This window comes from Pseudophryne corroboree, chromosome 6 (assembly GCF_028390025.1).
Source record: "Pseudophryne corroboree isolate aPseCor3 chromosome 6, aPseCor3.hap2, whole genome shotgun sequence".
NCBI lineage: Eukaryota > Metazoa > Chordata > Amphibia > Anura > Myobatrachidae > Pseudophryne > Pseudophryne corroboree.
In genome coordinates, this window is record NC_086449.1 from 518,740,338 (window position 1) to 518,756,292 (window position 15,955).

Here is a 15,955-nt window from a genome sequence, read left to right on the forward strand (position 1 = left end):
CGTCATACGAAGCCATTCCCTTCGGCAGGTTCCATGCGAGGACCTGTCAGTGGGATCTGTTGGACAGGTGGTCCGGATCGCATCTTCAGATGCAGCGGCTGATCACCCTATCCCCCAGGGCCAGGGTGTCTCTTCTGTGGTGGCTGCAGAGTGCTCACCTTATCGAGGGTCGCAGGTTCGGCATTCAGGACTGGGTCCTGGTGACCAAGGATGCAAGCCTCCGAGGGTGGGGGGCAGTCACACAGGGAAGAAACTTCCAGGGTCTGTGGTCAAGTCAGGAGGCTTGTCTGCACATCAATATCCTGGAACTAAGGGCAATATACAACGCCCTAAGTCAAGCAGAGCCTCTGCTTCGCTACCAACCGGTGCTGATTCAAGCAGACAACATCACCGCAGTGGCTCATGTAAACCGCCAAGGTGGCACAAGGAGCAGGGTGGCGATGGCGGAAGCCACCAGAATTCTTCGCGGGGCGGAGAATCACGTAAAAGCACTGTTACCAGTGTTCATTCCGGGAGTTGACAACTGGGAAGCAGACTTCCTCAGCAGGCACAACCTCCACCCGGGAGAGTGGGGACTTCATCAAGAAGTCTTCACACAGATTACAAGTCGTTGGGAACTGCCACAGGGGGATATGATGGCATCCCGCCTCAACAAAAAGCTACAAATGTATTGCGCCAGGTCAAGAGACCCTCAGGCGATAGCTGTGGACGCACTAGTGACACCGTGGGTGTTCCAGTCGGTTTATGTATTTCCTCCTCTTCCTCTCATACCCAAGGTGCTGAGAATCGTAAGAAAAAGAGGAGTGAGAACAATACTCATTGTTCCGGTTTGGCCAAGAAGGACTTGGTATCCGGAATTGCAAGAAATGCTCACAGAGGACCCATGGCCTCTGCCTCTCAGACAGGATCTGTTGCAACAGGGGCCCTGTCTGTTCCAAGACTTACCGCGGCTGCGTTTGACGGCATGGCGGTTGAACGCCGGATCCTAGCAGAAAAGGCATTCCGGATGAGGTTATTCCTATGCTAATAAAGGCTAGGAAGGACGTGACGGCTAGGCATTATCACCGTATATGGCGAAAATATGTTGCTTGGTGTGAGGCCAGGAATGCCCCTACGGAGGAATTCCAGCTGGGCCGTTTCCTTCACTTCCTACAGTCGGGAGTGACTTTGGGCTTAAATTTGGGGTCCATTGAGGTCCAGATTTCAGCCCTATCCATTTTCTTTCAAAAGGAACTGGTTTCTCTTCCTGAAGTTCAGACGTTTGTAAAGGGAGTGCTGCATATTCAGCCCCTTTTGTGCCACCAGTGGCACCTTGGGATCTTAACGTGGTGTTGAATTTCCTGAAATCACACTGGTTTGAGCCACTTAAAACCTAAAATATCTCACGTGGAAGGTGGTCATGCTGTTGGCCTTAGCTTTGGCTAGGCGTGTGTCAGAATTGGCGGCTTTGTCACATAAAAGCCCCTATCTGGTTTTCCATATGGACAGGGCAGAATTACGGACTCGTCCGCACTTTCTGCCAAAAGTGGTGTCATCTTTTCATTTGAACCAACCTATTGTGGTGTCTGCGGCTACTCGTGACTTGGAGGATGCCAAGTTACTAGAGGTAGTCAGGGCTTTGAAGGTTTATGTAGCCAGAACGGCTGGAGTCAGGAAAACTGAGTCGTTGTTTATCCTGTATGCATCCAACAAGCTGGGTGCTCCTGCTTCAAAGCAAACTATTGCTCGCTGGATCTGTAACACGATTCAGCAGGCTCATTTTGCGGCTGGATTGCCGCCTCCAAAATCAGTAAAAGCCCATTCCACAAGGAAGGTGGGCTCTTCTTGGGCGGCTGCCCGAGGGGTCTCGGCATTACAGCTTTGCCGAGCAGCTACTAGGTCGGGTTCAAACACTTTTGCAAAATTCTACAAGTTTGATACCCTGGCTGAGGAGGACCTTGTGTTTGCTCATTCGGTGCTGCAGAGTCATCCGCACTCTCCCGCCCGTTTGGGAGCTTTGGTATAATCCCCATGGTCCTTACGGAGTCCCCAGCATCCACTAGGACGTTAGAGAAAATAAGATTTTACTTACCGGTAAATCTATTTCTCGTAGTCCGTAGTGGATGCTGGGCGCCCGTCCCAAGTGCGGACTTCTTCTGCAATGCTTGTATATAGTTATTGCTTACATAAGGGTTATGTTATGGTTGCATCAGGTTGGTCTGATGCTCTGTTGTTGTTCATACTGTTAACTGGGTAAGTTTATCACGAGTTATACGGTGTGATTGGTGTGGCTGGTATGAGTCTTACCCTGGATTCCAAAATCCTTTCCTTGTACTGTCAGCTCTTCCGGGCACAGTTTCCTTAACTGAGATCTGGAGGAGGGACATAGAGGTAGGAGCCAGTGCACACCAGTAGTCCTAATTCTTTCTTAGAGTGCCCTGTCTCCTGCGGAGCCCGTCTATTCCCCATGGTCCTTACGGAGTCCCCAGCATCCACTACGGACTATGAGAAATAGATTTACCAGTAAGTAAAATCTTATTTTTAACCCTCTGTTAGACAGAAAATTAGACAGTATAATAAAAGCGGGAAGCCAAGCGCCATTAAGGGGGCGTGGCTTCACTAAGAGCGGATCCAGCAGCTCACCAGCACCGTTTTCCCTCTGCAACTTGCTCTGACAGGAATCACAGGGAAGCACAGCTCCTCCACAAAGACTCCAAATCTCCTCAGCGGTACCAGGGGTCTTAGAAGGGGGGGGGGGAGATTTGGTGTTAAATACTAAGCCCTATTAAGGGACTTAATGTGGTGACCCAGATAATATTTTCTTGGCTACAGGGGCACTGTGTGTGGCTGGCTCCGATTTCTGTGTCTCCCTGAGGGCTCTGTGTGGGTTAAAATTGTGTTTTCACCTTCTGTGTGTTGGTGTGTGTGTGTCCCCCTTCACATTACCATGTCCAGGGACTGTGTTTCCTGCACGGCTGAGTGCCTTTCTTCCCCCCGAGGCTCACTTCCCTGTACTCAGGATAGTGTCCATTCTCAAGCTAGTGGGGCAGAACCCCCATGGTTAGATTCCATTAAAGGGATGATATCTAATATTTCTACAAAATTATCCCATAATAAGAAAGAGACGCAATTTTTAAGATAGTCTATGGATGACCTAATGAATAGAGATTCGGTCCCCATACCAGCGTCTCACCCCCCCGCCATTTGCCCGCAAAAGTGTGCTCTGGCCCAGCTCATGCAGGGTGATACTGATAATGATACATCAGATCCAGAGGAGGGTGAAGCAGATGCGAGTGGGGAGGATGCCGTCCTGTCACAGGGCATACATGCCATGATAGAAGCTGTCAGAAATGTCCTGCACATTCCTGATAAGAAGGCTGAGGTTGAGGAGGAATCTTATTTTAATATCAAAAAGAAATCCTCAGCTACTTTTCCAGCATCAAAGGAATTAAATACTTTGAACAAACTTGGGCAAATCTTGACAAAAAATTTCAGATTCCTAAAAGATTAATTACATCCTTTCCCTTTCCTCTGGATGATAGAAAGAAATGGGAAAACCCGCCGATGGTGGACATATCGGTATCTAGGCTGTCGCGTTAGATAGTCTTACCTGTTCCTGGGGCAGCATCCTTAAAGGGTGTCGTACGGTATGCCGGCGCTCAGGCTCCCGGCGACCAGCATACCGGCGCCGGGAGCCCGACCGCCGGCATACCGACAGCGTGGCGAGCGCAAAGGAGCCCCTTGCGGGCACGGTGGCGCGCTACGCGCGCCACACTATTTTATTCTCCCTCCAGGGGGGTCGTGGACCCCCACGAGGGAGAATAGTTGTCGGTATGCCGGGTGTCGGGATTCCGGCGCCGGTATACTGTGCGCCGGGATCCCGACATTCGGCATACAGAAGACCACCCTCCTTAAAGGACACAGCTGACCGCAAGATTGAGAACACTCTCAAATCACTGTACACTGTTGCTGGGGTAGCCCAGAGGCCCACTATTGCTTGCGCATAGATCACTAAAGCCATTGCACAGTGGTCAGGTAACTTAATTGATGGATTGGATACCTTACCCAGGGGGGAGATTGTTTTACTCCTGCAGCATATTCAGGACTCTGCTACCTTTATGGTCGAGGCCTTAAAGGAAATTGGTTTGCTCAACGCGCACACCACTGCCATGGCAGTTTCAGCATGCAGGGGCTTGAGGCTGCACCAGTGGTCGGCGGATGCAGATTACAGGAAAGGAGTGAAAAATCTACCTTTCACAGGTGAAGTCCTGTTTGGAGATGAACTGGATAAGTTGATTTCCAAGGCTACGGCAGGTAAGTCTACGTACCTTCCTTCCGCAGCACCCCCAGCTAGGAAGACCTACTCTGCTCCGACTCTGCAGTCCTTTCAGATAGCGAAATTCAAAGGCAGATCCAAGAGTTCTTCTGCAGCCTTCAAAGGTACTAAAGGTAAACCCAGAAAACCGGCCGTTGCAGGTTCCCAGGAACAGAACCCCGGATCTGCTTCCTCAAAGTCTTCAGCATGACGGTGGTCCACACTGCCTGGAAGACAGGCAGGTGGGAGCTCGGTTACATTATTTCAGTCATGTTTGGGCAACATTTTGCCAGGATCCCTGGGTCATAGATCTTATTGCCCAGGGATACAGACTGGAGTTTCAGGAACTCCCACCTGACAGATTCTTCAAATCAGGCTTACCAGCTTCTCTGGAAGCAAGTGTGACTTTACAGGCAGTAATTCAAAAACTGGTTCGGACTTAGATCATTGTCCCAGTTCCACTTCAACTACAAAACAAGGGTTATTACTCCAACCTGTTTGTGGTACCGAAACCAGATGGTTCAGTGAGGTCCATTCCCAACCTAAAATCTCTGAACCCATATTTAAGGGTGTTCAAATTCAAGATGGAGTCTCTGAGAGCGGTGATCTCAGGTCTGGAGGAGGGGGAATTCCTGGTGTCTCTGGACATCAAGGATGCGTACCTTCACATTCCAATTTGGCCGCCTCATCAGACGTATCTAAGGTTTGCACTGCAGGACTGTCACTACCAGTTTCAGGCCCTGCCTTTTGCCCTCTCCACGGCACCGAGGGTATTCACCAAGGTAATGGAAGAAATGATGTTTCTCCGCTGCAAGCAGGGAGTGAACATAATACCATACCTTGACGACCTGCTGATAAAAGTGCCTTCCAGGGAGAGGTTGTTGGACAGCATTGCCCTCTCAACCCAACTTCTCCAGGATCACAGGTGGATTCTGAACCTGCCAAAATCCCACCTGGAACCAACACGGAGGCTTCCGTTCCTAGGAATTATCCTGAATACGGAGTCACAAAAGGTGTTCTTTCCGTTGGAAAAGGCATTGGTAATCCAGTCAATGGTGCGGTATGTCCTAAAACCAACCCAGATATCGGTGCATCTGTGCATTCGCCTTCTGGGGAAGATGGTAGCCTCTTACGAGGATCTGCAGTACGGAAGGTTTCATGCAAGGCCATTCCAACTGGATCTGTTGGACAATGGTCCGGATCACATCTTCACATGCTTCAGAGGACACGTCTGTCGCCAAAAGCCAGGATTTCTCTTCTGTGGTAGCTCCAGACTTCTCACCTGACCAAGGGTCGATGGTTCGGGATTCAAAATTGGATTCTACTAACCACATACGCAAGCCTCAGAGGTTGGGGAGCAGTCACGCAAGGGGAACAGTTCCAAGGAAAATGGTCAAGTCAGGAAGCCATTCTTCCGATCATCGTTCTGGAACTAAGGGCCATATACAACGCCCTTCTTCTAGCTTCTTCAAGATCAAGCCATTCAGGTTCAGTCGGACAATGTGACGGCAGTAACTTACATAAACCGACAAGGCAGAACGAAGAGCAGAGCTGGTAACAAAAATTCTCCTCTGGGCAGAAAGACACGAGGTGGCGCTGTCGGCAATCTTCATTCCGGGAGTAAATAACTGGGAAGCGGACTTCCTCAGCAGACACGACCTCCACCCAGGAGAGTGGGGCCTTCACCTGCAGGTGTTCGAGTCCTTAACAAGTCGGTGGTGGAATTCCACAGATAAACATGATGGCCTCTCATCTCAACAAGAAGCTAAAGCGCTATTGTTCCAGGTCACCACAAGCAGTGGCGGTGGACGCTCTGGTGACTCCATGGGTCCACCAGATGGTTTACGTGTTCCCACCTCTTCCTCTGATCCCAAGAATTCTCAAAAGAATAAAAAGGGAAAAGGTTCAAGCAATTCTCATTGCTCCAGATTGGCAGAGAAGGGCTTGGTACGTGGATCTACTGGAGTTGTTCCTGGAGGACCCGTGGCCTCTGCCTCTGTGAGAGGATCTTCTGCAACAGGGGCCGTACATCTACCAAGACTTACTGCGGCTACGCTTGACGGCATGGAAGTTGAGCATCAGATTTTAGCCCGGAAAGGCATTCCGAACAAAGGCCCTCATTCCGAGTCGTTCGCTCGTTATTTTTCATCGCATCGCAATGAAAATCCGCTTAGTACGCATGCGCAATATTCGCACTGCGACTGCGCCAAGTAATTTAACAATGAAGATAGTATTTTTACTCACGGCTTTTTCATCGCTCCGGCGATCGTAATGTGATTGACAGGAAATGGGTGTTACTGGGCGGAAACACGGCGTTTTATGGGCGTGTGGATGAAAACGCTACCGTTTCCGGAAAAAACGCAGGAGTGGCTGGAGAAACGGGGGAGTGTCTGAGCGAACGCTGGGTGTGTTTGTGACGTCAAACCAGGAACGACAAGCACTGAACTGATCGCACAGGCAGAGTAAGGTTGAAGTTACTCAGAAACTGCAAAGTAGTTTGTAATCGCAATATTGCGAATACATCGGTCGCAATTTTAAGAAGCTAAGATACACTCCCAGTAGGCGTAGGCTTAGCGTGTGTAACTCTGCTAAATTCGCCTTGCGACCGATCAACTCGGAATGAGGGCCAAGGTTATTCCAACCCTGATCCAAGCTAGGAAAGGGGTATCATCTAAACATTCTCACCATATTTGTAAAAAATATGTCTCGTGGTGTGAAAACAGGAAATTTCCTGTAGTGGAATTTCAACTGGGACGTTTTCTCCTTTTTCTACAATCAGTTGTGGATGTGGGCCTACGTTTAGGCTACTTGAAAGTCCAGATTTCGGCCTTATCCATTTTCTTCCAGAAACAATTGCCTTCCCTTGCTGAGGTTCAGATGTTCTTGAAGGGTGTTCTGCACATCCAACCGCCCTTTGTGCCTCCCACGGCACCTTGGGATCTCAACGTGGTGTTGCAGTTTCTGCAATCGGACTGGTTTGAACTTTTACAGGAGGCTGACGTTAAGTTTCTTACATGGAAGACTGTTACACTGTTGGCCTTGGCTTCCGCAATGTGTGTGTCAGAACTGGGGGCGTTGTCTAACAAAAGCCCCTATTTGATTTGTCATGAGGATAGAGCTGAACTCAGAACTCGGCAGCAGTTTCTTCCTAAGGTGGTGTCTGCGTTTCATATCAACCAACCTATTGTGGTTCCGGTGCTTACTGACACCTCTGCTACCTCAAAGTCCTTGGATGTTGTGAGGGCTTTGAAGATCTACGTGAAAAACTAAGCATTCTAATTGAATTAAATGGTTGTACTAGGTTGATCTAGTGAATTTCCAGTTAGACCAGCAATCTTGCAATCAGGGGCGTAGCCAGAACTTTGTGGCCCCATAACAACATTTTGAAAGGGCCCTTGACCAAGTGCCTCTAGAGCAGGGGTGGGGAACCTTTTTTCTACCGAGGGCCATTTGGATATTTATAAAATCCTTCGGGGGCCATACAAAAATTCTCAACTTAAAAAATTACCCTGCCCCCCAGTAGGTCTGCCCCTTAGAGGTACTGGGTGTGGCCAGTTAAAATGGGACGTGATACACATATGCCCCCAATAGTGCGGTGCCAGATCCACAATTGCCCCCACAGTGCCAGGTATACAAATGCCCCCACAGTGCCAGGTATACAGATGCCCCTCACAGTGCCAGGTATACAGATGCCCCCACAGTGCCAGGTATACAGATGTCCCCACAGTGCCAGGTATACAGATGCCCCCACAGTGCCAGGTATACAAATGCCCCTCACAGTGCCAGCTATACAGATGTCCCCACAGTGCCAGGTATACAGATGCCCCCACAGTGCCAGGTATACAGATGTCCCCACAGTGCCAGGTATACAGATGCCCCCACAGTGCCAGGTATACAGATGTCCCCACAGTGCCAGGTATACAGATGTCCCCACAGTGCCAGGTATACAGATGCCCCCACAGTGCCAGGTATACAAATGCCCCTCACAGTGCCAGTTATACAGATGCCCCCACAGTGCCAGGTATACAAATGCCCCCCACAGTGCTAGGTATACAAATGCCCCCCACAGTGCCAGGTATACAGATGCCCCCACAGTGCCAGGTATACAAATGCCCCTACAGTGCCAGGTATACAGATGACCTCCCCCCTCCCCTCCGTGCTGCTTACCGTGGGACACGGAGGAGAGCGCGGCTGTCGGGTGGGAGCGGCGGCGTGTAGTACTTCAAACCTGCCGCCGGTTCGAGAGCCAATCAGAGCTCGCGGACCGGCAGCCGCGGCTCCTGATTGGCTGCCGGTCCGCGAGCTCTGATTGGCTCACGGACCGGCGGCTGGTTTGAAGTACTACACGCCGCCGCTCCGACTCGACAGCCGCGCTCTCCTCCCTGTTCTGACACTGAGACACGCTGCCGCCGGACTGAGCGGCAGCGTGTCTCACTGACACAAGCTGGTGGGCCGGACCAAACGTATACGGCCCGCGGGCCGGAGGTTCCCCACCCCTGCTCTAGAGAGACACCACAGCAGTTGTTAATTTGACACCACATAATAGTGTCCTAGTTCATTTTCTGAACCCTAGTAGTGTTCTAGTTCTAGTTCATTTTCTGAACCATAATAGTGTACTAGTTAATGTTATGTCCCAAAGTAGTGCCCTACTGTAATTCACATTATGTCACATTGTAGGGCTGCCAGCACACATTATGCAACACAGTACCCCCCAAATCACATTATGGTATACAGTGTCCCCAGTTCACACTATGCCACATTACTAGAGACGTGCGCCAGCCTCCATCATGGGATTTGGTTGTGGATCTTTATCTCCCTCATGTTTTGTATCTGTATTTGGTTTTGGGTCTGTATTTTTCACTAAAAACAGCTAAAATCACAGAATCTAGGCCTGTTTTTGCTCCTACGGTATTATTAACCTCAATAACATTAATTTCCCCTAACTTCCAGTTAATTTTGACCACCTCACACTATTAGTTTGTCCCCGCTGGAATCCACCAGTACGTTTTGGGACGTAATTGCCGGTAAACATCTTCCTTATGAAATTTGTAATTCATTTTAATGAATATCAGCTTTTCCACATTTTGGAGAAGTAACCTCCGATGCTGATCGCTGACAAGGTTCTCGGCTGCGCAGAAAACTCTTTCTGAGTCACACTGGAGTTTGGTCAATTTAAGGAAAGCGAAGACAGTTTGTGCATGGGCCTCTGAATTGCCTTTTTTTCTTGCCAGTAGTGAAACAGAGTGCCTGACATGTCTATATGAATGTTATCACTAAAATAATCATAAACAATGAATATTATACTGCGGCGTGGCCTACAGCGCCACAATACATGTATAAATATGAAGCTGCTGTATGACCTGCAGTGTCACAATACTTGTATGAAAGTGGGGTGCGGACTGCAGTGTCACAATACTTGTATGAATATTACACTGCAGTCTAGCCTGCAGCGCCACAATACGTGTATGAATATTAAGCTGCGGTACAACCTGCAGCATCACAATGCTTGTATGAAATTGGGGTACCACCTACAGTGTCACAATACGTGCATGATTATTACACAGCGGTTTGAAAAAAATAATAGTATAGCACACCGGGGTATAGCACAAAAAATATATATTTTTATCTTAAATTATATTTTTTACTTTTTTTTTTTTTTTTAAACTGGGGCAGAGCACCCCTGGATGGACACAGCAGTGCCTTTATGAATGGACAGAGCACCCCTGGATGGACACAGCAGTGCCTTTATGGATGGACAGAGCACCCCTGGATGGACACAGCAGTGCCTTTATGGATGGACAGAGCACCCCTGGATGGACACAGCAGTGCCTTTATGGATGGACAGAGCACCCCTGGATGGACACAGCAGTGCCTTTATGGATGGACAGAGCACCCCTGGATGGACACAGCAGCGCCTTTATGGATGGACAGAGCACCCCTGGATGGACACAGCAGTGCCTTTATGGATGGACAGAGCACCCCTGGATGGACACAGCAGTGCCTTTATGGATAGACAGAGCACCCCTGGATGGACACAGCAGCGCCTTTATGGATGGACAGAGTACCCCTGGAGGACACAGGAGCCCCTTTATGGATGGGCAGAGCACCCCTAGAGGACGGAATACATATGATTTACCGGCAGATGGGATGCCGGCTGTCAATATTCCAACAGCGGCATCCCATCTGTTGGAATCCTGACAGCAAGGCAGCGAGTCCCCTTGCGGGCACACTGCGTTAGCCATGCTTCGGGCTCAGTGGTTCGCTTTGCTCGCCACAAGTTATATTCCTACTCGGTTGGCGGCATGGCCCACCAACCAAGTGGGAATACCCGGCGGTGGTCGGCATTCCAGGCGTCTGTATTTCACCAGCTGTTGGGATTCCGTTGTCAGTCTTCTGAGAGCCGGGATCCCGACAGCCGATATTGTAACTGCATCCCCTGGAGGACACAGCAGCCCATTTATGGACAGACATAGCAGCCCATTTATGGACAGACACAGCATGGGCAGAGCACCCCTGAAAAAACACAGCAACCCCTTTATGGACAGACATAGCAGCCCCTGGTAGGACACAGCAGCCTCAGTCCCTTGATGAACAACACAGCAGCACCTCTTGATGGACAGCACAAGCTCCCTGGATGGACACAGCATGGACACGTCTACTCAATACAAGCTCCACAGCCAGAAAGAAGATGGCGCGATCACTGGGGACCTTTATAAAATCCATTTTGGTATCCATGTCATGTGGGAAAACCCAAGCCGGACTCGGATGGGTCTGGTTCTGTGAGAACTGGACCCCCTCATCTCTACACATTACAGTGCCCAAGTTCATGTTATGCCACACTATAGTGCCTCCACTTCATACTGTGACACATTACAGTGTCCCAGTTCATATTATGTAACTTTATAATGCCCTCCAGTTCATTTTATACCACATTACAATGAGCAAATGCAGAGGCATAACTAGATATTTGTAGGTCCCAAGGCAAAAATTGTAAGGCCCCCAATTTACCACCCCATAGCAAAAATATGTATATAACACATGCAACTTTAACAGAGAAGGTGGCCCCTCTCAGCTCTGGGCCCCATAGCAGCTGCACTTCCTGCAACTATGGTAGTTACGCCTTTGCCAACAAGAGTAGGCAACGCCTGGTTTTCCAGTGGCAATGTGGACATGAACATATATGTGTAGAAATGGATTGCATTTCCTATTCCAGTTTCAGAAGTTCTCTTTTTAGTTGTCTTTTGACTTTCAACGAATATAATTCTTAGTAGCATTTCAATCCATCAGTGTCAGGAACTCATTATTTAAACCCAAATGGATCACCCAATAGTTGCTACGTCATTAATATTCATTGACTGATTGATCTTCCCACACAGAGACTTTCTCACAAACAAAATATACCAAAAGCCATATGTCATATACTTGTCTGTATACCAGTATAAAACATATCATAAACAGAAACTGTGTAGTTTCTAAAGGTGAAAATATGCAGTTATTTAGAATGTATCATGTTCCATGGGTCTGTATACTTTAATTAATTAATAGGGTCTCTTTTCTGAAGAGCCTACACTACAGCCTAGCATGTATCAATGTCAATGTATTCCAATCTACAATATTCTAGTAGCCTAAGCTTTATTCCCAGGTGGTAATGGGTTACAGATATTCCTTTGGAATCCACCACATAGTGTTACTTTAAGAACACTGCAATCCTTTTAGAATGCACTGCACAGACTGATCACCTTTAAGGTTTTAGTGACATCTAGATGTGTTCAAAGATCACTTGGTCAATGGTGTTCTGTAAATGGCAGGTGGATTTATAAATATAGAATAAGAGAGCGCAAGATCAGCAGCTGCTGTCTGTTTTCGTCTCCTGGAACAGTCTCTGATGCAACTGAGTGTATATTGGCACAAACAGGCTACCAGCGAGGAAGACACTTTCCCTCCTGGTACCAGCGAGGAAGACACTTTCCCTCCTGTACTTGTCAGTCTGGTCTCCAGGGACTCCCTAGTGCTCCATGAGAAGTGACTTGATTACCAGCAGAAGGCGGTTGTGACTGTACCATCTCTGAACTTCACAGTCTTTTTTGACCACAAGGACTTTTTAAGGACATTCTCCTGATTCTCAAATCAGGTTGGTTACATACACATATTATCATTACCTAGAAATATTTGATTGTTTTCAGGAACATGAACACAGCCGTACTTATTTATTATTAAACTGAAATGTCATTTTAAATGTATTAATATAATTCTTGGCATACATATTATGCATTGTTATAAGACTATTAAAGTCATACATTCAAACTGTACTAAAATCATTTATTCATATGACACATTCAGTGATAACGTATGTAACAAATAATTTCTCTATGTAATAACATTGCTGGCTAGAAAAACCTTCTAACTGTACATATTGAGTTAGTGCCAAGACTGTAACACCCTATCACCATGCTTTATAGTTTGGGGGTGAAGAGGTAACAGTACATGGACACTGCTCTGCTGTACGGAGCATGTTTGGGGACCAGAAGAGCAAAATGTGGTTCTAGGAGCAGATGGACCAGAAACGCCACGTCCTGCTCACCGCATGGGCTGCTTGTACGAAAGCTGCACCACTGACTAATGTTCTGCTTACCAAGTATTTACATGATAGACAAATACAAATTATAATTACATTGTTGTAGGCCCAAAACTAAGTAAACTGTGATGTCATCAGAAGAGAGTATATGGAGAATGCCAGGGAAGACATGACCATGAAATTATTCTCCATTGGCCACATCTGGCTCACAGGTCTGGTGTTAGTCTTTTTAATAAAACTTTAATGGCGGAACACAAATTGGTGAGGAGGTAAATAATAACTGGTTTGCCAGACTACAACCTTCAAGGGACTTGTGTGACCTTTCTGTAGCAGGGACATGATTGCTAATATGGGTAATAGAAGTAAGACAACAGAATCTGCTAAACATCTTCTATATGCAGATCAGATTGGTGGACACTGTTAAATGATTTGTAGCAACTAACAGATCAAATCCTATAGTCTGATGGCAAGAGTTCTAAGTCTGTTTTTCCTTGTTTTATTTGACACATAGAGATATATTTGATTATGTAAGATAAATATGTGCAGGATATCCCCCAAAACACCCATCTGAAAATGTGGGACTGCCCACAATATTAAGCATCCTCAGGATGTATGGGGACCACAGCAGATATTTCTATTTTCAACAGCTTTCAACCTCAAAAGCAGCTACCTTAGATTTCTAAGGGACTGTTAAAATGTAAAATTTGCCAAGCTTGTCTGCGGTAGCTGACATTATCTTCAGATGGCCTATGGGCTTAACTTCGCAAAGTTCTCCAGTTGAGAGATCCATGAGAGAGATCTGCAGTAGCACGGCTGGGTACTGTACATAGAAGTAAAGTGATCACATTAGCAATCAATTCACTTTTTACACAACTGTCCCTGCACAACTGTCCCTGCATGTGTTTAGTGATACATCCTGACGATCCTGAGGGGCATTTTTAGTAATCATCTGGGATTGTCCCTGATAATTATAATTTCCTGTTGTAGCTATAAAAAATTAGGTATACGCTGAATGTGAGTGCCGCTTTAAATTTTCATCTCCAACTGGCTGAGATGCTTTGTAAACATAGCCCCTTATTGCTGAATACTAGAAGTTCAAAAAAGTGCATTTTAAATAATGCACTTCTATAACCATGACATGTGTTACTGCTGCCAACTATGTATAGGAAAATGCTGTCTGGAAATTGCTTTCTTTTGCAGAAGTATTTGAGCATTATATTAAAAAAGGTGCAACTACAGTGTTAATATGTGTTAAAACATTTTTGGTCTTAATGACACTATAGAATGTGGGCGACAGTCTATGGCCTTATAATTCCTTTTTACTCATATATCTTCTTTTATTCTGTACATTATGGGCCTTATTCAGGTCGCATCGCAAACGCGATGTGACCGCAATTTAAGCGACAGGGCCCGTGTACGCATGCGCAAGTCATGTCATGCGCATGTGCCCGCAGTTAATGCGGTCGGCCCGCATTAACTGCGAATGCCTCTGCCCAATTGACAGACAGAGGCATTCGCGGGGCGGGCGGGGGTGGCGACAGAACATTTTCGGGGTGGCCTTGGGGAAACAGGTGCATGTCGGCAGCGTTTTCGGGGTGGCTGCATGTTGTCATAAAAAAAGGCGGCGGGAGGCTTCAGTAGTTTCTGCGACCATGCTCTAATTGCATTGCCATCACAATTAGAGCATGATTGCAGTGGGTGGGGGGAGGGTCGCATGCGCGACGGCCTTTCCCTGCGATGGGCGCCCCCCAGCATGTGATGGCAAGGATTGCATATCCTGCTAAATTAGGCCCTATGCCCTCAAAGTGATATCACCAGGATTGTGTTATTAACTGCATTCCCTGAATTTATTTGATTTGCAAATCTATATGCAGAGGGATGTATAGCAAAGAGATTCTCAATCTGCTTCTAGATGCACTGAGTACAATTTGCATTATATTTGCCTCTGACTGTTCCTCTCTGTAGTCTGAATTGTCTATACGTATAATTGTTATAACATTCTGCACACGTTGCAACAGGCTCCATTACATACCAGGAATTTTGGATTAAGTGTGCATCTTTAGACTTTTCAATTAAACATCTAAAAAAAAAAAATAACATTCACAGTATATATAAAATACTGTTTTTAATCGAAAAGAAACTTGAAAATAAGCCCATATGGATTTCTTAATAATTCATATAAGACCAAAGGCCTGATTCAGAGTTGTATGCCGACACGTTGGTTTGTGTACAACTCCAACGGCGGGAGGACTGCGCATGCGCTGAACAGGTCCTGCGTTGTTGCACACAGTGGCCCCTAAGGCCCAGCCTGATTGACAGAATTGGGGCAGGGATGGGGTGGCGCCTGGCTGTATTCCTGAAAATGGAGGTATGTTGCCTTCCGACGCAGATTTACTGGCCTCGCCTGCGGGTTGCTCAGATGGCCAGTGCAGCTTCTGTGTACACCTATGAATAAGGCACCATGTTGCCCCTGTATTTGTTTATTTGACACTGGGTGGAGCAAGAGAGTACTTCAGACACACATGAAATGGATCTAGTATTTATCTGTATAGAAAGTAATGGCCATACATATTTACATGGGGCAAAACCAGGAATGCATGATGCAACAGGTGCTTTGTGCATTATTTCTTACATCTGAAGTCTGTAGGCTTCCTGCATTGATGTTCGAAATTACTGCTCCTCCACTTCTTCTGTATTTCCGCAGAACTCCATGGCTCAGTCTCAGAATTTATGATCTGCATCAAATGAATAACAGGAGTAATTTGAAATTATAGTTAGTTTTACAGTACAAAAAAAGGGCTAAAATAATGAAGTAAGGGCAGCTGTCAACCTTGCAATACTTAGACTAGGGTCTATGTGGCTTTTATTATTCATCGGGGCCAATTTATTGTTAGAGATGCTTAATTTATTTAGCAAATACTTCAGTATGCTTTTTCATTTTAGCACATTCATCTCTAATTCATACACCTAAGATTTATAGGCATAATAACATTGTGTTGTGTAGGAAAATTTAAATTGCACATCTTACTGATTTCATACTTTCCAACTTTGAAGCTTTTCAAATTGGGACAGATTGTGAAAGGGGG

At 46.8% G+C, this 15,955-nt stretch overlaps 1 protein-coding gene across 3 annotated transcripts in view; it reads left to right on the forward strand.

Moving 5' to 3' along the window:
• BEST3 (bestrophin 3) overlaps positions 1-15,955 on the forward strand; it is a 102,802-nt gene that overhangs the window by 5,506 nt on the left and 81,341 nt on the right. For 2 of the 3 annotated variants that reach the window (XM_063927483.1, XM_063927485.1), the window contains exon 1: positions 12,201-12,425. The exons of the other annotated variant lie outside the window; for it this stretch is intronic. The gene's annotated coding sequence lies outside the window, so the exon portion shown is untranslated. Of the gene's footprint in view, positions 1-12,200; positions 12,426-15,955 lie in introns of those variants that run through there. 3 annotated transcript variants of the gene reach the window in all.